Source organism: Babylonia areolata, chromosome 19 (assembly GCF_041734735.1).
Source record: "Babylonia areolata isolate BAREFJ2019XMU chromosome 19, ASM4173473v1, whole genome shotgun sequence".
NCBI lineage: Eukaryota > Metazoa > Mollusca > Gastropoda > Neogastropoda > Buccinidae > Babylonia > Babylonia areolata.
The window spans coordinates 49,940,974-49,963,519 of NC_134894.1; the positions used below are offsets into that span (position 1 = coordinate 49,940,974).

Consider the following 22,546-nt stretch of genomic DNA (forward strand, 5'->3'; position numbering starts at 1 on the left):
TATTTTTTTGTTGTTGTTGAAGAAATGGTGATGTAAACCAGAAAGTGTGAAGAAAAAGTAGCGTTACGAAAACGCAGTTCAATAATTTATAATTGTCTCTCTCATGTGCAACATTGCGCTGGGGGAGGGGGGGGGGGAGTTGGTGGTGGGGGGAGCTGCTTTATTTTCTTTTTATATTATCTACATTCAAGCAGATGCAAACGTGCTAAAAACCAAAGCAAAAATGAATCGGTTTTCATTGTATACAGCGAATCTTACTACACGTGGGAAATTCCAGGTGTAACTTAACTTTCGCTTTACTGCAGCTGAACCGTCGAACCGACCAGTTTCCTTCAGGTGGGGAAGGAGAGGGTGATTTACCCCCACCCTTCCGCACTGCGTGTGTGCCCCAAAACGGCTTCAGCACTGTTATAGACAGTAAGAAGGGGCCTGCCGCGAGTGGTTTATCTCTCTTTTCTAATCTCCGGTGGAACCGACTGACGGCTGCCATTGCATGGGCGCTCATCATTCAATCAGATTTCAGGCACGCACACCTACACACTCAGGCAAACATATAACAAACTTGACAGATGCAATGGATCAGAAATTACGCATTGATTATTCTTTCTATCCCATGCAAAAAGTTTTAGCATAATAATGTCTTGTGTACGTGGGTTCACGGTTTGTCACTGCGCGAGTTTGGTCCCCTTTAGCATTGTCTTTTTCTGCCGCATCGCTGACTGGTGTGCGTAGCCCTCACCGCCCAGTGTCTGAACAGACCTCAGTGGACTTTCACCTTCAAGCCAGCTGTGATCCACACTACCAGTCAGCGTGGTTTAGTCTGGCAGACCCGACACCCGTCACGTACGTTTCATTTAGTCTACTGAACTATCGGGATTCCTGGCCAAACCAGAAATTATCAGATCACCGACATTAGCACCTGATTTTGAAGAGAATAGGTGTTAACATTGTTTCTTTGTTAACACATAGCTTGTTCACAACGGCTTGGTGCGCAGGTGCCGATATCGATTTTAATCAGGTTCGGCCTGGTTAATTTTGTAAAGGTACGTATGTCTCATTTTCCATGATTTCTGCCGCAGCTTTCATTATCCATGTGTCGCATTTGCTACCACGTGCGATTGCGTGTGCACGGCGCTCGTGCGCGCGCGCGCGCGCGCGCGCACACACACACACACACACACACATGCCCACACAGTCAGTGTACATACGTACGTAAATACGAGTGCATCTCCGTCAGTGTTGAGGATAAATACTTCCGAAAATAATCAAATACTTCCGCATTACATTTATAGTTTAGCTCAACCGGCCGTTAACCGTTCAGTATGTGCACCCAGTTGTTTGTCTGGTATTAAATGTTAAAACGAAACTTGTTTTATCCACATTTCTTCTCCTCCACTCCTCCTGTGACTGGCCGAGTGAACGCCCACGCTTTGTTGTGGACTCTACTCATTCCGTCTTGTGGGGAAAAAAATTGCCAGTTTAATTCGGGAATATACCTGCCTTGCGTGGAGACAAATCAGTTCACCCGCATCCTCTTCCCATGAGAGACCATGCCATCCTTTTGTGCCCATAGATATTACAGTCTTAAGAAACATACTCTGTATGTTAAAATATAAGAAAAGATTGTGTCTATATGACAAAACCATGGGGTAGCTCACCAGTAGTCTTCTTCATCTTCTTCCATTGTAGTGACCACAGTCATCATGTTGACTATTCTGTCACTTTGAGGGGAGGTCGGATGCGCACTGAAAAAAAAAAATCTGGGCCACTGGGGGAGACTGGAGGCTCGTGACACAAATGTGTCAATGGTCTTGGCCTCCACAACTTCCTGGGGCAAGATTTGCCATACTGTTCAAAGTTCTACAGCTTTGTCACATGTGTACAGCGTAGAACATAACAGTACAGGTCAGTATAGTGTGAGTCAAACTGTGGTAAACCAAGGGAAACTACCAGGCCAGCTGAAGCACACTGAGCCTAATGAGTAATTAGAACACACATTTGAGTGGTTGCTCAAATGTTAAGAACACTATACATCAACAGAAGGAAGGGAAAGAAATTATATAACAGGTTTGCTACTGTGTGCTACCAGTAAGAGTTTAGAAGACGAGATCCACCTTTAAGACAAATTGTGTAAAATACAGTATTTACAGAAAAAGATTCCTGGCCAATATATGTCATCCAAATGCCAAGACTACCAAATGATCTTACTGAAACAGTAAAAGAATTACAGCCAAGGCTGACAAACTTTGTTCACAAATGTTTCTTTTCATAATATGCTCATGTTAATGTTTTATTGTGTCTTATAAATCTTAAGGTTTTATGGCAATAAAATATTCTGTTCTATTCTGTTCACACACACACACACACACACACACACACACACACACACACTGAACATACATGAACACTGGTACCCACTCAGTACCTTCATCATGATTTTCTGCCCCCTTTCACACACACATGATCAGAAGCTACAATCAGTTTGTACACATATATATTTATGAAAAAACACCTACATCCTTGACCTTGACACACACATACATGACCACATCTCCCTCAGATGCCTGTGTGCAAACACTCCACACCAAACACACATTTTCATGTACACATGCATGCACACATGCATACACTCACCCATTGCCAAATGATTTTATGTTTTGCACTGTCAAGACAGATCTATATTCAATAGGCCACATTCATTTTTTTCTGAACACATACATAAATAGCGAAATTGAGGAGTTCGATAAAGTTGGTTTTACACTTAGGGTTGCAGTTTGGTTGATTACTTACTCTGTTCTTGTAGACATTTTTATTGATTATACCAGCTTCTGGTAAGAAGACACCTCCGCAGAAACTGACCTGTCACTCACAAGAATGATAAAACAAGCTTAATTCCAGGAACTGTTAGATGTATTTATTGCATTAGCGATCAAACTACATGGTGTCAGAATCAATGTTCAAAATTGGAAAGGGCAACAACAATGCCTGCATTTGTTCAAGTAGGTAGAAAACATTCAGGGAAAAATTAACAAACGAAATTGGAGGAGTTGATGTGTTGTTTGCTGTTTATCGCTGACAAGGAAGAAGGTGACAGAATGGTTAAGACACTCATCTGCCAGTATAGAATCCATGAGGGTTTGGGTTCGAATCCTGCTCTTGCCCTTTCTCCCAAGTATTACTGGAAAATCAAACTGAGCGTCTAGTCATTTGGATGATAAACAAAGGTCCTGTGTGCAGCATGCATTTGGCGCACTGAAAAAGAACCCATGGCAACAAGTGTTGTACTCTGGTAAAATTTTGTAAAAGAAATTCACCAGTGATGGATGCACAAATATGGATGCATTCAAGGCCTGGCAAAGCGCATTGGGTTATTCTGCTGGTCAGTCATGCCCAGTAGTTGTGGTGTAGTGTATTATATGGATTTGTCCTAATGCAGTGATGCCTCCTTGAGAAACTGAAACATCACCGACACATTTGAAGCTGTGTAGGCATGGATGTGCTAAAAAAAACACACACCCCAAAACCAACATTTTCTAACAGTAAGTGGCATAGTTCCTACAGTTTTGAAGAAATTGCATGGATGGCTCACATCAGCCAGAACCTTTGTCTTTTGAAGGTAGTGTTGCTGAGAACTGGAGCCATTTCAAAGCTGAATTTGACACTTTCATTTAAGCAGCCAATGGAGACAAAGTTCATTGGACAAAAGTATACATCTCGTTGAATGAGGTAGGCAGAGGCCATAGGGAAAGCATAAACTTTCTTGCTTCTGAAGTGATAAATTAAGCCGATGATGTGCAGGATGCTGAGAATCCTTAATGCCTGAGAGTGCTAAAAGTAAAATTCTGAGAACTGTGCAACCCTTTGACCATTGTGATAATCGAATGACACTAGTTTATCATCAGTGTTCAAGACGCTTCTTAACCAGTAGATCACAGAAAATCCTGAATTTGAAACTTTGAAGGATTCCCGTATGTGTTACAGAATTGTCTGTGGCGTGACTTCAGACTGTTTGAGAGAACAAATGCTGAAAGAAAGAGATCTAACTGCACATATCTATCACCATATGCCAGATCCATGAGTCTGCTGAAAAACAAACAGTGCTCAGGTGGCATAACCAAAAGAAGTGACTGGCCTGTACAAGACCAATAGACCACTAGCACAAATCAGATAGTGAGAAACTGTTGCCTCTTCTGTGGATGCAGGCTTACACTAGAACTTTGTCCGGCATTTGGGAAGTCCTTGTGACCAGTGTGAAGTCTCACCAGTACACTTTGCTGCTCTTGGGTAACTTGTGTTAGTCATCCCTGATTGTTATAGACACTGTAAGTGCCCTGATGATGGACTTCATCTCCCTGAAGCTGACACTGTTGCTGGGTTGCACCCCTAAGGCACCCTTTTGGCCAGCCCATCAGCTTGCTTATTCCCAGGATCCACTGGAGGACCACCCATCTGCTTCTTGTCACTTCCTGTTGGGCTGCCTACAGGGGTGGGAGCGTGTTCTGAAGGGTTTGCAGCACTGACAGAGTATCTGTCAGGAAGACAACTTGGCTGCAGTCATTCAGGGAAGCGCACCATGATGCCTATGCCCCTGTTGCTGATCTGTCAGTAAATGCATATCTGTCAGTATATATAGACAGACAGACAGAGAGATAGAGAATAATAAATCCAGGTCATAAACTGACAAAGGATTTGGTTTCCATTAGGCAGGGGGAGAAGCATCATCAGTCAGTTTAACTTTAATCCTTAAAATCTGATTTGTGCTGGAGGTAGTGTAGGTGTTGGGGCATGAGTTTAACATCTCAGGTGCAAGTAACAAGCCTGATGAGCGTTCTGCAGTGTAAAACAGCTGTGGCATGATTTGCTTGCTCACCTCCCCTTTGGAGTCAGAAAATGAATGATAAAGCATTGATGAGGGATTTAATCTCACACCCCTATCCTAACACCTGCAACCAGTGCAAATCAGTTTGTATGATTATCCACTGTGTTTGTCTGTCTATCTGTCTGTCTGTCTGTCTCTGTCTCATTTCTCACTGGGTTTTTCTTCATCAATGTAGATAGCAAGCTAGTTATACTTTTGTGTGGCTGTAGCTCCGTCCTCCCATCCTCCCGTCCCACCCCTCTCTTTTACCTCCACCTCCCAACCCCTTTCCCCCATCTTCCCCTCCCACTCTTTCTGTATGTCTCTTGCTGTCTTGGTCTTTTGTCTTTGAGCCTGTTGTGGTAAGGACAAAAGGTGCCCTTGACTGGTAATTTTGGAAAACAAAGAGGTTACTTTGTTACTCAGATCATAATGCGGTGATGTGCCTTCCACACCCTGCCCCTGCCACCATCCTTCACCCACCCCCTCAAAAAAGAGAAAGAAAAAAGAAAAAGAAAGGAAGAAAAGAAAAGAAAACAAAGCAGTCTTGTCTTGTTTGTAAAAAGAAGTGAGTTGTGGTGATGTGGTACTGTAATGTCTCAAACCTTTTACTAGTTTTAGAACTGTATCTGTGCCTTCATTATAAGTTTAATTCTATTTGAAAAGCAAATAATACAGTCTTGAACAGTAGTATTGTGTTAGCTATGATCAGGACTTCAGATAAACTACCATATATATATATATATATATACTCAGAATGTTTCTTGTATTGTGGGTCAGGAAAAACAGTACTTTTTTCTGGTAAATCATTAAATGATAAAATAGTTCTGATGTCCTAATGGAGGAAATTGAGATGAGTTTATTTTATTGTTTTTAATGCAAGTATTAGTCTACTTCTAAAAGTAAAGAATTTCTTGGTTTCTTCTCTCTATTTCACAGTTTTTGCTTTGATTTTTTTTCTTTAATTTAATTTAAAAGCTCTGGAGCTCCATGCAGGTTTGAATGAGAGGTTATTCCCCAGATTTAGATTTTTGCATGTGTTGGACACTTTCTTAGCAGTTGGCAACCTGGTCTAAAAACATAATCCTGATGAGCTCCACAGGGGCAGACTGGTTGTGCATGATCAAACTGTACATTCCTTTGGGGGAAGCTATAGAAACACTGGATTGATTTGTCTCTTCTATATTTTGTTATATCCTTTCTTTTCTGTTCTTTTTATTTTATTTTTTCTTTGGAGGGGGGGGGGGGGGGGATAGTGGTGGGGGAGGGGTCCTTTCCAACAAGTCTATCTCACAGTTCCATTTCACTTTCATCTTTGATTTGAGCTGGCTGTAAATGAAAAGACTCTGAGATTGAGCTAACAGACGGTGAGAATGACTGGAACAGATTCTACATGAGTTTTTTTTCCTTATGGTTTAAAAACTTTTATCAATTTTGATTGTGAAGAAAACAGAATCCTATTTATATTTTTCTGATTGAATGATGACACAGACATGTCCTTTTGGGAGGAAATTGAAAAGAATAATTATCTTTTTAAAGAATGAAGACTATTGTGATGACATACCCCCTTGAACAGTTGTCATTTGTTTTCCTTACAATAGAAGTGAAAAGAGAGAGACAGAATATTCTGGTAGTCTTGGATCATTAATTTTCACCAAATTTGCCCAGGTGGTCCTTACAAAGGACTAAACTCCAAAAACTATTGCAAAGACATTGTGGAATAATAAGAATAAGAATAACTTTATTATCTCCAATTGGAGAAATTTGGTCACGTGCATTATCACAACATAGACAAGTAAACAACATGGGGACCATAACTGTAAAAGTCAACAACAGCTTTTACGAATATTATGAAAACACAAATTTTGGTGTCATATACTGAAATATAAAAAAATATCACATACATCGTTTCATACATCCACACACTGCAGGTAATAACTGGTATTCTTAATGTAAAAACAGAAAGAATTAAGAAACATTATTTTTAATATAATTATAAACATAGCCTACTATATTGCACATTGATTATAATAGACAGATAAGAATAAAGATAAATTGTGGAAAACCACAACCAGATAAACAGCACACACCCGCACCCACCCACCCCCCACCCACCCCCCACACACAGTTTACTTGATTAAACAAGAGTAATAAACATATGTTCTCAAATAAAAGCATTTCACATATTTGCTTTTAAAACATTGCAATTAATTATTACATTGTAATTATTAACAGAAATATATTTAGAATATGGACGTCAGCATTAGACGTATTCCATTGTACATTCATTCTGCATATTGCACATTATTCATCCTACATATTGCACATTTATAATAACCAATTGCCACGTTTTTAAGCTCAGTAAACACACACACACACGCACACACACACACACACACACACACACACAACTAGAACAAGGTACAACCTGTCATGCATGAACTTTCACACATCTCACATTCATAATAACTAATTGCCACGTTTTTAAGCTCAGTAAACACACACACACACACACACACACACACACACACACAACTAGAACAAGGTACAACCTATCATGCATGAACTTTCACATGTCTCTCATGAGAGTGCGCGCACGTGCGCATGCACGCACGCACGCACGCACGCACGCACAGAGTTCTCAAGAATTTAAAAGGTGGATTGAACGTGGAATAAAAGTCTTCAGAGCTCTGGATTTCAACTTAAAAGTTGTGTAGCATTGTCCTGATGGCAATAGCTCATAATACTTTGTCGTCAGTTGCTATCTGCCTGCTTTTTTTAACCACTCGACTTTCATACAGCTCTTGCATATTAGCTTGTTTCACTCCCACAATTTTACTGCATACACTCATGACATCGTTCAAAACACGCTTACTCCTCACTCCCAAACTTCCATACCAGCTCATAAATGAAACTGTGAGCACAGACTCGATACAACATCGATAATAACTTTGAAGAATATTTGAATTTATACCAACATTTCTAAGTTTCTGTAAACAAAAAATTCTAGATTGACATTTCTTATGAATGGAATCAACATTTCTGTCAAAAGTCAGCTGATTGTCTAAGATGGTCCCTAAATATCTATATTCATTGACCCTCTCCACTGTTTGACCATCAATAACAAGGTTAGCTACAGGCAAGGGGTCTTTCCGAAAATCTATTAACATTTCTTTTGTTTTCAATACGTTGAGATCCAGATAGTTTCCCTCACACCAAGAACAAAACTTTTTAATTTCACTGAAACAAATAGCATCAGAGTTGGACAGATCTTCAATAGCTGAATCATCAGAATATTTTATGACAGGAGTTTCCTCCGTGCCTCTGCAGTCATTTGTGTACAGTGTAAATAGAACAGGGGACAGCACTGTACCTTGGGGTGCACCAGTAGAAGTAGAGTTCAGAGAAGAGTGGGCAGAATGAAAGCGGACGGACTGAGTTCTATTGAGAAGAAAACTTACTATCCAAAGAGTAAGCTTCGGATCAACATCCAAGCCTAGCAGTTTGAGGGTAAGGAGATGAGGTTGTATTGTGTTAAAAGCAGAAGAGAAGACAACAAAAAGGATACGAAAAAAGATCCCGTGTTATTCAAATGAAGGAAAGCATTATGAAGGAGAGTTAGGATGGCATCATCAGTACTTCTGTGTGCTTTATAAGCAAACTGAAGAGAGTCAAGCTGCTGTTCAGTGAAAGAAAGAAGATGGCGGAGAACCATTTTTTTCAAAGCATTTCATCACTATTGAAGTCGGGGCAACAGGACGGTAATCATTTTGTGTGGCTGGGTTCTTTTTCTTGGGGATAGGACAGATAGTAGATTTTTTCCAGGTGCTGGGGACAGAGCAGTCCTTCAGAGACCAGTTGAAAATTTTACAGAACATGTCACACAACTGGAAAGCACATGTTTTCAGTAATCTTCCACAGATATTGTCGGGGCTAATTGCCTTCGTGACATTCAGTTTTAAAAATAAAGATTCAACAACTTTTGCATCGATCTCAAAGTCCTCACCTGTGTTCCTATCTTTGATCTTTTCCTGCAACTGTGAGATAACACTATCCAGTTCCCTTCCCAGATCATTCCTTTCAAAGCGACAGTAGAAATCATTCAGTTTGTTTAAAAAATCAAGCTGTTCATCACTTTTCATTTCACAAGCTACTGTTTTCCTTTTCGTTTCTCCAGTGGTTATTTTTAACCCATCCCATGCATCTGTCATTTTTCCTGTCTGGAACTGTTGCTCTACTTTTGATTTGAATTCCCTCTGTCCCCTTTGTAATTCCCCTCTAAGCTTCTTTTGTATCAGTTTCCTATCCTTCTTGTTCCCTGACTGAAATGCTACCTTTTTCTCGTTTAAAATGGTTTTGAGAGACTTTGAGATCCATGGTTTGTTGTTGGGGAAAATTTTAATTATTTTTGTCGGAATTATCATGCCTTCACAGAAACTGATATAAGATGTAACAACATCAGCTGCTTCATGAACATTCTCACATGGGTCAGTCAACCCACTCCAGTCAGTACAATCAAAACATCCTCTCAGTTCATCCACGCTCTCTGGCGTCCAAACTTTCACGCTCTTTTTCACAATCGGCTCTGTCTGTATCTTTGCTCTGTAGGCTGGGATTAAATGAACAACATCATGATCAGATACACCCACTGGTGCTAGGGGAACAGATTTGTAGGCATTAGGAATGTTCCCATAACATAGATCGATTGTCTTGTCCAGTCAGGTCTGGCAGGTAACATATTGTTTAAAAGAAGGTAAGGCTTTCTTAAAATCTCCAGCAATAAAACACGGGGCGTCGGCAGAGATGAGTTGAAGGTCGTGAACAACACCTGCGATCGTCCTTCCTGCACGTGCAGCAGATGCCTGGTCAAAGACAGGGGTGTACACATCAGTCAGAAAAATGCGGCCGAACTCATGTGGCAGACATCAAGGCCTCAGCAACACTGATATGAGTTCAAGTTCCTGTGTACACAGTTGCTTTTTCACACACACATTCGCACTGTCACACCACTTCTCGTTGACATACAGGCACACGCCACCACCCATTTTCTTCCCCACTTTCTTGCAGTCTCTGTCCATTCTGTACGGAGTGTTAAAACCATCGATCGCAACACATTCATTCAACACTTTCTCACTAAACCAGGTTTCGGTAAAACAAAGCACACACGAGTTCCTAAAATCATTTAAAAATCGACAGTTTGCTCGTACTTCATCTAAATTACAGTTTTTGCCATTTGGGTTAAGAGATATGACATTGGATAAAATCATAGATGGCAGTGGGGGCTTAGTACTATTTTTTCTCAGTCTTCTCTTAACACCTCCTCTCTTTCCTCTCTTTCATGCTTTCTTTCTCTCATCTTCTCTTTTTATCTCTTCATCATCACAAATGAGATCACGAGGAAACAGTTGCTCAGTAAAAGCGGATGGGTCGCGCACTGACCGTAAACTGAAAATGTCTTCTTGATCTATTGATTTCCCAGCAAGATCTTGAGTGACTATGGCAGAGACTTGAATCCCAACTCCTTAGAGAAGTATGCAACATAGCAGGAATGCAAAAGATAAGGACCACTCCATATCATCCAGCAGCAAACCCTGTTGAAAGCTGGAATTGGACATTGATTTGGAACAGAAGAAGGATTGGAGAAAGCACTTTCGTTCAGCTGTTCATGCCTACAGTGCTTGTGTACATGAAAGTATAGGATACAGTACCTATTTCCTGTTTTTTGGCAGTCACCCCAAGCTGCCGATTGACCTTGCTTTTGGTATTGAACTCAATAAAGAAAGTAGAGTTCAAGGCACTGAAGGTGGGAACTTGCTAAAGAAGATGCCATTGTGTTTGGTGTCGAAGTTTTGTGCCAAAAATTGTCCTAAACTAGGGCAGCATAGTCCCCACTGATTGACATTTCTTGTAATTGTCCTCATTGACCTCGTATTTGCTCTACTGCCCTTTCTCATATTTGCCTCACTGATTTTTCTGGTATCTGTTTCCACTGACACTTTTTATCTTGCCACCATTCATTTTAATAAAACAACTCTCAGTGGATTTGAAAATGTTTGGATGTGAAATAAATTGTTGCAACTTTAGATTTTATTGGTCTGCTGGTTTTTGTGAGGATGTAAATATTCCGTGTGAACACACACGTAACCTGAGGGGGGTTACATATTTTTTTCTTATAAAAGTTCTCCCTCCTTGCTACTTGGTGGTCAAGCAGACTTGAGAGTTGGGTTCTTGTAAGCATGAGCTTCTTCCCCTGATTTTGAGAGCTGCTGCTTGCATATGTTGGAGATTTTCTGCATTGTCAGTGAGAGATTACCATTGCCTGGAGAACAAAATGGTTATCACATGCTTTGTTTGCATTCAGCACTGTGCAGTCTTGCTTGTGAGAGACCTACCGAAAAAACAAAAGTCACTGTGAATAATCTTCGCATTGGCAGCAGATTAGCTATAACCATGATTCTGTTGATTTGTGTTGCTTGGGCAAGTCCATAAAGTTTTATTTTCTATACTGTTGCAGAGAGTCTCTGAACTTGGTGACACTGGATCATAGCAAAGGTGCCCCGTTCCACGACAGTGCCACCATCTGTCGTGGCATCACTGCTCTTCCTCGTCCCCAGACCCGTGTGGACCAGGACCTCCATGGTTTGCTGCATCATCGTAGTCACCTCAAAGCAACCAACACGGCAACACAGGATTTTGTCCTAGCCATCCTGTGTAGTGGACAGGAAGCCAGAGTGCTTAGAGACTTGAATGCTGCTTTTCCCTGTATTCCTGACCAGGAAACATTTCGCAGTGTCTTGGATAACAAAACTTGACTGCCACTGAGGAGGAGAAAGAGGAAAATCAGTATACTAAAGTTTGACAGAGAGGATTGGGCTTCTGATGTGTGGTAAACTTTTGTTCTGATCAGCCCAGGAAGAGGACTGTGAAGTTACCCATGATCTGTCATTTTGATCCTGAGCTGAATATCAAAGAAAAACTGATTCTTTATTGTGTAAATTTGTGTTATTCAGACTTTTGATTTCATTACTGTAGTGCTGATTTGTGAGAAATCATTTGTAACAGTATTTGTGAATTAACTGTTTAATACAATGGCTTTCTGTCCACTTCAAGTGTGCTGATAAAAAATCATCATTTAGCAAAGTTCCTTTGATCTTGAAAGTCCTATTATTGGTATTGCGTCACTGACTGAACAATGGTGGTGGGCAGAACTCAAGACAGCAGCAAATCCTCTGAACAAGCTTCTGTATCCAGGTTTGTGTTCAGTCACCAGGCAATGGTCTGTTTGGTTGTTGTTTTAGCTGATTTGATTTTCTTTATTTTTTCATCAGAGAAATTTTAAGAGTTCTTTCATTTCTTTTTTTCTTTTTTTTAAATTGCTGTTTTTTGTCTGATCAGCTTTTCACTTTAATCCTTGACTGGCTGGCTGAAGCAAACTCTTGAGACTCGGAAAATGATAAAAATGTGTGTGTGTGTGTGTGTGTGTGTGTATGTGTGTGTGTGTGTGTGTGAGAGAGAGAGAGAGAGAGAGAGAAGATACTTCTTTGTCTGTGAATTACCAGTTGAGTGTAAATTCACAGAAAACTATCTTACAAAAATATCTGTGCAGATCGCATGCATTTGTGTGTTTAAATCTTTGAGAAGGCAGGGATGAAAAGGGGTAGTAGTTTTTGTTATTCTTTACAAAAAGTGTCATAAATCATTTAATTTTAGACTTCAGTTTTGATTGATAATCGCACTATAACTTTTTTTTTTTATGCTAATGTGATAAACTTTTGTTTCAGAGGAGCACAGCCTGTGGCTGCTTGCAGTACTGCAGGGAAGAAGAGTTGCCTCAAAACGAGGAGCTCCCTGCTGCAGGAGTGTGTGGCCGGGGAGATGGCGCATCCTGAGGTGGGCGTGTCCAGCATGGAGCAACAGGTCTGGGGACAGATCTTCCAGAGTCGCCAGAACTTTGTTGACATGCACTGTTGTTAGGGCCAAAGAAGAAACGGGAGTGATTAAGAAGTAATTTGACTTGGCTTGATCTTCTGGGGATTTAAAAAAATGTTATTGTTACTTTAAACAGGAAAGAGAAGCAAGATGTGTGTGTACATTTTTGCATGATGTGTATGAATGTGTGTGTGTGTATTTCGAATATGCAGAGCACTTTGGAAAAGTGGGTAAAACCAAGGACCGTATAACACCTGGCATCGGAAAGGGCAAGCCAGAAAGCCAGGGTCAAACTGTGTGGGTAGTTTTCATTCAGTCCAAATCTGGAAAATAGGCATCCTGCTTATTAATGACTATGATTAACAAATAAGTATATATTTTAAAAAAATGGAAAATGAATGAATGAATAGATAAATAAATGAAACTAGTGAATAAAATAGTTAAAAAAATCAAACTAAAAAGTCTGACACCAACAGTTTTTTCTCACCTACCTAAGATGTTTTCTTCCCCACTGAATATACTTTCTCTCTCTCTCTCTCTCTCTCATTAATTACAGTCCAGTTCTAGATCTAATGAGAACAGTTGGAACATATAAATTACTTAATCTTCTTGTTCTTGGATCAATTCACTTTGAGAGTTAATGCTGGCATGTATAAAGCTTATTTGGTGGAAGGGAGGAAATACTGGTATCAATGTAGTTATGACTGAAACTGGCAATCACCTGGTCACCTCAGTGGCATATTTCCTGTTTTCCTGAAAGTCTGTCTTGTTCTTTGAATGAATAGCCAGTACATTACTTAGTTATTACAAAGATAAGGATTTTAAATGAGCTGTACGTATGTGTATCAGGTTTTCAAACATGGCGTAAGTGAAAAAGCAGCCACGAGTGCCTGAAAGGCAAAGGTATGTGCCATGAGGAAAAATCATGTTAGGGTTGTGGTTGCAATGCCAGTCTGTATGTATGATTACATGCTCATGATTTTGTGCATGAATATTTTTGTTCATTGCACATGGGAAAAAAATGGCAGCAATACCCAAGGTGTTAGGTGGACGTATGCAACACTGTCTTAGACTTGGACACAAACAGTTGTGTTTAGATTGGTATGTGTAGCAAATATGTTCACAAAGGATTGATTGTTTGCAAAATGATGGATCTATTGGTTTTTTGGGGTTTTTTTTGTTTTTGTTTTTTTTTGTGAATGGATTTGGATTGACAGCGTTTTCGCTTAACCTCATAAAAAATGAATATGATTGGAATCAAGTAGAAAGAATGATGTCACAGATAATCACAGTTGTTTTTTGCTGTCCCTTTTGTACAATCATATCTGAACTCCATCACAAAGGCTGGTATATCCAAGGATCTTTGATAATATGACAACAAAGCCTAACATAATCAGCTGGTGAATTGAGAGCAAGATTAAAAATGAAATGTCCGTTTCTTTTATTTAGATTAATTAACAAATCTCAAGAGCTGACTTTGAATGCAAAAGCATTAGTCAGACCAAAGTAAATACCTTCATGAATGTGAAGACCAAAGTAAATACCTTCATGAATGTGAAGACCAAAGTAAATACCTTCATGAATGTGAATGATTCAGTATTTTTTCAATATTTGAAAAAAAATTTTTGTTCGTTATGGAAACATCTAGATCATGTCTGATATAAATTTTATTCAGTTAATCAATTAGATTTGGCTTATGCTAGGGAGGTGTAGTTTAATTAGAATTATAATGAATCTATTAAGATGGAGGATGAAGTTACTTGAGCATTAGGCATGAATGTACTTGCTAGCAATTTTCAGAGCAGTGTGGCCACTAGACTTATGACTAAATGTCATTTATAAAATTGGTTCAACATGCATAGCAAATAGGATTAAAGCAGTGTTACCAAAACTAAACCATGAAGATCAGAGTGGTTTTATTTCAGGGAGATATATTGAAGATAATATCAAAATATTGTATGATTTCTTTTCTAGATGGCATCATGGGTGGATGGCTTCCAATGTTTAGTTGCTCAATGCTCAGTTGTGTGAGTGTATTCTGGCACATGCCTCTCTCTCTCTGTATGTGTGTATGTAGTTATGGAGGTGGGAGGGGGGGAGGGTGGGGACGAAATGTAAAGCACTGTGAGCAGTATTTCTGGAAAAAAGCACACTGTATAGGTGTCCATTATTATTGTTATATATGCTCTCGCTCAGTGTGGCAAATGCAGGTCTGACCTTTTTTGTGAATTAGTGAGGTACCACAGCAAGATTATTTGGTAAACTGTTAACCTTCGCCGGACGGTGCTATTGACTATACATGGAAGACGGTGTGGGTCCAGGTGGACCCATGCCCCTCAAAGAGGGAAAATCATGTCCACCCTTCCACAGACGGTGTGGGTCCATGTGGACCCATGGCCGTCATAGAAGGAAATTTTGTGTTCATCCCTCGGAAGACGGTGTGGGTCTAGGTGGACCCATGTCTATAAAGAGGGTTATTTTAATCCGATTTTGGCGAAGTTCTCAAAATACTGCTCCATCCTGCAACAGTGGCGGACAGTGGCGCTTATGCTTCCATCACAGCAGAATTTGTGTGTTAGTATATGTGTGTGTGTGTGTGTGTGTGTGTGTGCGAGGCATGCCTACCGTTACTGAGGGCCCGTATTTGTCCCGGAAAATTGGTAGAATTGAAATGGTGTCCCGGAAATACGGATGTTTGCTGCATGTCCCGGAAAATAAAAAAAATCCGACCATAACATTTTTTCCCCTAAGTATTAAGTGGGTACAAGTGTACCCATAGATGGCTTTCTGACCATTGCCGAAGACACTTCTTTAAGACTTATGGAAACATGGGTGCAACTCTTCCGCGGTCCTGAGACTGATTTTAGGTTTTGGTCAAAAACGGAACGTCCATTTTCTGGAAGAAAAAAGGAGGAGGAAGAAAAACGCCCACGAGTTCGTGTTATCTAATTGATGGCCAGTGAGACCTGTCTGTAGTCAGTCCAAGAGAGCAATGTACTGAATGGCTGTGCCCACCTTCCTCCCTCCCCAGTCTTTCTCCACCTCCACCTCACCCTTCCACTACCACTGGCAGAGCTGTCAAAATAACTGCAGCCGCTAGTCTGGTCCCTTCACTACCCCCCTCCCCTCCTGTACTTTGACTGCTCAGTCTCTCTCTCTCTCTCATTCTCTCTCTCTCCTCTCACTCCCCCCTCATCTCAGTGTGAAGGTCCTGTGTGCTGATAAAAAGAAAAAGAAAAGAAAACAGCCAGAAATAAGCATTCTGTGGAATTATATTCATAAGTGAAATCTAGTCAACACAAACATGACCTCAATTTTCCTCCTTTCCTTCTGATCCCCTCACTTGGCTACATCCCTCACTCCTCTTGTTTCCCACCACCAGACACCACCTCCCATATGCATACTTGCCCTCCACTCTCTCTGAGTCTCTGCCACCAATGGTGAGAGAGGGGTGGGGGTGAATAAAACCACACAGTCAATGAGTGTGGCAAAATTGGCACTGAGCCAGGACAGTGACCACTTGCTCTGGCTGAGAATCCCTGACTGTTGAAATTGATATGACCAGTCACATACCCACCCCCACCTCCCTCCAGTCATCCCCCTTCCCCATTTCTTTCCTCAAACCAGCACACAAGTCTGTCAGCAGAACAGACACTACAGCAGCAGAGACCAGATGGTCAGTTATATTGGTACAGTACAAACTTGTGTGATAAGTACATTTTCCTTGTAAACACACACACACACACACACACAGAGGAGAGGTCCTCCCAAACCTCTTAAAAATCAATTATTTCGTTTTCTGGCAGGAGTTGAGTTGGCCTTGGATGGTCAGCTGGGCCACACTGAAATCAATATGTAGTACTAATAGTGATGGTATCAATTTAATGTGAAATCTGCAATAGATAAATAATACAGGTGTATATGAGGGACTTGAATCACAGCCTTGGACATGATTGCATGATGACACAGATCTTCAGGAAGGAACACTCTGAGAAGTAGCCATTCATAAAGCTGGGGAGGAAAAGAGACACATATGCGTTTTGCGACATCAGTCAGACTGATGACAGATGTATGTTTGCTGAGATGTTCCTGAAAATTTAACCATGTCCCTGATTCTAATGTGTGTTGTTCCTGAAAAGCAAATTTGGGGGTAGGCATGCCTGGTGTGTGTGTGTGTGTGTGTGTGTAAACTGTATGTGTATATGTTGCATGTCAGTATGTGTGACACTAAGGAATGTTAACTGAAATGCAGACTATATTTCTAATGCAATTAGGCTTCAAGCAGCAAGAAAAAAGAAACATAAAAATACAAGCAAGATCAAAACATCAAGAACACCAAGCAGTAGTAAGACACACACACACACACACAAAAAAGAACTCAACAAGCTGACTGCATTTCTGGCACCTCTGTCTCACTTTTCGATCAGCCTTCCATGAGCAGAAAAAGCAGCGTGCTTTCTTGCACTATGTGGGGGCAGCTTCACTTGATGTTCCAGGATCAGAACTGGCTTGCCTCTTGTGCAATGTGCTGGCAGCTTCACCTGATCTTACTGTCTCAGACTTGTCTTGCCTGACCGTTTTTGCTCTTGGCATTTTGTGCCCTTCTGACTCGAGCTCAATCCTCTTGATTGAACGTTTCATCAGATCAAGAGTGCCCCGGTGCATGTTTGTGTGCATGAGAGGGCGCTTCATGTGTGGCAACATCAGGCTTTTACTGATGCATTGGATGAATGCACTCCGTGCATCTTTCTTTGCAAGAGAATCATCTTCAAATTTGATTGACCAGACACAGCGTGCAGCCACTGTAGCAAGATCAATGATGTTGGCAAACATGACAAATGGCCAGCGTTTGGAAATTCTTTTTGAGGTATAAGCATGGGCAAGCTTATCCAGAGAGTCTACGGCCCCCTTTGTCTCATTTTAAAAAAAGAACAATCTCGGGCTTCTGCTTGGGGGCCCCTGGCTTCACCATCCCTTCGTCATGCATTGAGCTGTGGAGAACGGTGTTCTTCCTTCTCTTCCCCTGGTAATTAACAAGGGTGACAGTCTTATTGTAAGCAAACTCGCTGCCGTGAAGTGGGAGGTTTCTGTTGCTTTTGAAAGGGTAGGGTAGAAACCTTTTGTTGGATCTGACTGTCCCTACGACTGTCAGGCCATTGTTTTGGGTTCCAGGGACCTGACTAGGGGGACGCTTGAAAATGTTCTTAGACGGCGTCTTTCTTTTTCCGGTCACTGGAACTTTGCTCCATCTTGTTCCGTCCTTTGCTGTATATGTGTTGGAATCTGGTGGCACTTCTTGCTCCTCACCTGACTGAGACTTCTTCTTCATCTTTTTCGAAATCTGGTTCATCATCACTAGGGGACTCCGCATCAGGCACAGGTGGAAGAAATTCTTCGTCACTAGTCATCGCCACTTTCTTGTTCGTGGTCCAGGGAACTGGCAACCCGTGTTCTTTGCTCATCTGGGGTAACCAAAAAAAGAAGAGATAGGTACAATATAGTCAGATATGATTCCATAAATTTGCAGTTATGTTTTACACACACACACACAAACACACACACACCCTGTCATCGAAAAAACCCGGGCAACATTGTAAGCATTCGCAACTAAAAATGACAAGCAACAAAAATGTAGACTCATGTAAGCACTTGTAAACAATTAACCCATAAACACTAGAGCACCAAAACAGAGAGAGAGAGAGAAAGCCCCCCCCCCTCCCCCCCCCCCTTTGTCTCCCCAGACACATATGTAGACTACAGGCAAACATACACACATACAACAATTGAAAGTGAAAGTAGGCATTCATACCAAAATCTTCTTCTGGGGATAGGAAAGCAAAACAGTGGGTTTCATTGGTTTTTATAAAGCACAAACGTTAATCCCCCTGTCCACTCCTCTATTGGCACCTGTGAACGCATGAACTACTGCGTGAGTACACCTCTGTGATTGTATTCAAGCCTTTTTACGTTATTGATTAGTTTTGGCTAGCTTTGAGATGCAACTTGAACTGAGACAGAGACAGATACAAACCATAGATACAAGCCATTTCTGCACTCCCCAAACCCCCGACCCATCAACTTTATTTCCCCTAATAAATAGTCAAGTGGTTTAAATTCTAACTCAAAATGTTGATATACTCACCAAAATTACGATCTTCCTCCACGTCAGCGCAGGTGACAAGTGCTTCAAAAATGTTGGGTCTGTCCATGACGGTATCAGAGTGACTGTCCAGCCTCCATGAGAGATACTCGTAGCAAGGAGAGAACGTGGGAAAAACCCACCGCTTCATCAGAACTTGTTACTTTCAGAAGTGCCAGTATCGGTTTCAGTTTCTCTCTCCAGCATGCAAAGAGGAGTTCTACAGACCTCCCCATTGTCGCCCTCTGTAGCCAAGGGTTACAATTTTCCTTCTTTGCGAGCCATGGGTCCACACAGACCCACACCGTTTGCGGAAGGGTAAACACAGTTTTCTTTCTTTGCGAGCCATGGGTCCACACGGACCCACACCGTTTGCGGAAGGGTAAACACAGTTTTCCCTCTTTGCGAGCCATGGGTCCACACGGACCCACACTGTCATCAGTGACTAGTTAAAATGTCACCTTTAATTACTTTTTGAAATTTTGACCCATATTTTCGAAATTTTAGGACAAGGAGGGGATTTGTGTGTTTGGAGCATATCTAAAATTTCATTGAAAAACATCTATAAATATACGAGATATCGGCATTTAAAGACCTTTCTGGGTCCACATGGACCCACACCGTCCGGCGAAGGTTAAACTGCCATAACTTATCTTCCCATTCAATTCGCAGAATTTCTTGTGCCCATGAAAAATTAGTACTGAATAGTATGCATGTTTCAAAACAAAAGACACCATAAGGCAGTTTGGAGTGATCATTTTTAGGGTTTTTTGCAGCTTTTCCATTTCAAAATGATTGTAAATTATGTCTTTAGTTTTTGATTTAGTGTTATTCTGTGTATCAGTACAAACTGATGATTTCCTGGCATACACTTGGATACGACACCCTTTATGTCTGAGAGCCTTTCTGCACCATTTAACTGTGAAGATAGTGTGGACCACCTCAGTGTCTTCACAATCAAATTCAAGGCACAGGCCCCTGAAACCTTGCAAGATTTCCGGTTCAGAGGTTATGCTACTCCCACTTACCACAAAAGCTTTTATTCTACCACCTTGAAAGAGAGAAGCCTCTTTTTGCATTCTTTCACTCCATGTGGCTCACATATCTGACAGACTTGTACCCGAGCAGAGGTCTATATGCTCTTCCTTGGAAGGGTTGCTCATTCCCTTTGTGTGCAAATGGTCTCTTTTGAAATGATTCCTGTTCCCTAAAAGAGATTGCCTCATTTTGTCTGTGGTTGCAGTATGGTTTGTAGCTGCTGGGTCCTGGGGCATTTTGCATTTTGTCAAGCTCTTTGGCTTCTTTCATGGCCCCTGCCAGATTGTCTCCAAAAAGCTGAGTGGTGACAGGAACCACATCACTGCCCAGCCCTACTAGGTGTTTTGGCAAGTGAGGACAAATAGTATACTGTTGTATGCAAATTTCTGTGGATGCATACTTCAGGAAAACCAAATCATCAGCAGATCTTTAGTGGGTTTGTCTTTCAGAGAACTGATTTGTGAAGGCATGATCTCCAAACGATGTGTACTCTGGGCATGGCAGCTGTTGCTTTCACAATGTCTCTGTGGGTCATGGCCCACTTAGGTCAAAGTGTTTGACATCATCAGGAACATGGGCCTTACATATGCTTTGGAAACTCCCTATTGTTAAAAAGAAGCAACATGGTCAAATATCTTTTTCTCTCCAGGCCCCGTCATTGTGGAATAAATTTCGAGGAAATTTGCTTCATTCTGTCTCACTGAAGTCTTTTAAGTTTGCTCTGAAAACACATCTTTTCCAACATCAGTAACAGCAGGTTTTTGTTGTGGTGGTGGTGGTGGTTGTTTTTATTTTATTTTTTTTATCTTGGTGTGATCTGGTTTTGGGTGCATGTTTTGTTGTGGAGAGGCTGTTTGCCATGTGTGTGTGGCGGGGCTGCTGGTGAGTGTCTGTGCGTTCATGTACCCGAGTGCTTGTTGCAGGGATGCGTTTTCTGGAGGGCGTCATTGGTGGGTGGGTGGTTTCCAATGTTCAGTTGCGCGAGTATATTTTTGTTTTTGTTTTGTTTTTTTGGCACATGCTTCCATGTGTATGAGTGTGTATGTGTGGATGGTGGTGGTGGTTGAGAGGAGTATTGGTAGGGAGGCGGGGAGTGGGGAATGAAATGTAAAGCGCTTTGAGCAGTGTTTCTGGAGAAATGCGCAATATAAATGTCTATTATCATCATTATTATTATTTCTGGACTGATTGTTGGTACCTGTATTTGTGGACAGTTTTCAGGCCCTGTGAATTTGGCTAATCTTTGGTTCAGTTTGGTGTCTGCCAATCCTTTCTCAAATTGTTGACAATGCTACCAACGATTCAGAGACATTGTTAGAAGTGTCCTCTGTATGGTTCAGTTCTTATCCAATTCAAGAAGTAACTCATAACCAGGGCATTCCATTATCCTTCATTTTTCCATCCGTCTCAGAGCTGGGAGTTTGTGAAGGATCTATGCATTTATTTTTGTGCTGAGGCTGCTGTTTGTGTTTATCCTTTAAGTAGAGCCTTCCAGCTCGATCTCAGACTGGAAATTTTCCCACTCAGGGGATAGGCACACCATGCCTCTTTTTCTGTGCCAGTTCTCAGGCCCTACTTTTCTGGCCTTACATACACTAGTGTTGAGGTCAGTTGAGACAAAGCATCTTCCATTTTGGCAACTGGGTTCATCAAACTGACAATTTTAGCATCAACTGCACTAATTTGGTTTTCTACCTCACCTTTAGTGCTGTCCTTTTCTGAAGCTGCCATACTCAGACAAACTCAGGTGGGGCAGAATACAAAAATACCCACATTGGTACTCAGTTCTCTTCACACAAAGATGTTTTTTCACCTGTCCATGATTCATGAGGTGATCAGCAAAATATCAGCAGACCAAAATAAATTTTGGGGACCTGTTAAAGCAAATAACTATATATATATAGTACCAGGTATACTTCCAGTTTTGTTTGAATCTTATAAATCTTTTAACATGTCACAGATGAAATCTATATAGTGAAATTTGGACTAAAACATACATAGTACAAGTCATAGTCACGCTTAAGCGCACAAACCAGAAAAAAACATGATCATTGTTGGTGTCACAGAAATTTCTCCTTCAGCTGGTGCCACACACATTTGATGCCGTCTACAGCATGGGTCTAATTGTTGGCTAGTAGTAGTATGTTCATGCCCAATACTCATAATTTCAAAGGCAATAGGCAAGTAATAATTGTGACAACCAATTTGCAGATAAAAGTCATGTTTTTGTTTATATGCAAGAGTTATTGTTGGCATACTGAATGGTTGGGTATTGAAATGATTCAGTTTAGGTGAATACTACTCCTAATTATATGCTGGGTGAGAGAACAGATAAATGAGGAAAAAATGGGGGAAATCCCTGTAGTTATTAATTAGAGGCTATTTTCAGATAAAAAACGGAAACTGAATGAGTAAATTAATACTGCTTACCATGTGTGAATTCATTTCTATGTGTTTTTGCAGATGTGAAAATGTAATTAGTGTGTGAGCAAATGCAAGGAATGTTAAAAGCTTCATTGTGAACAGCAGTGTCATTTCCCACATTTTTGAAAATATGAGTGTTATGCTTTTTAAACTGAAAG

At 40.9% G+C, this 22,546-nt stretch overlaps 1 long non-coding RNA gene across 1 annotated transcript; it reads left to right on the plus strand.

The window, feature by feature from the left end:
• The first annotated feature begins 528 nt into the window (after positions 1 to 528).
• On the plus strand, positions 529 to 17,150 carry LOC143293816 (uncharacterized). Its single transcript, XR_013056806.1, has 3 exons — positions 529 to 1,043; positions 11,373 to 12,109; positions 12,640 to 17,150. It is a non-coding gene; the product is annotated as an uncharacterized LOC143293816 (long non-coding RNA).
• The last annotated feature ends 5,396 nt before the right edge of the window (positions 17,151 to 22,546 follow it).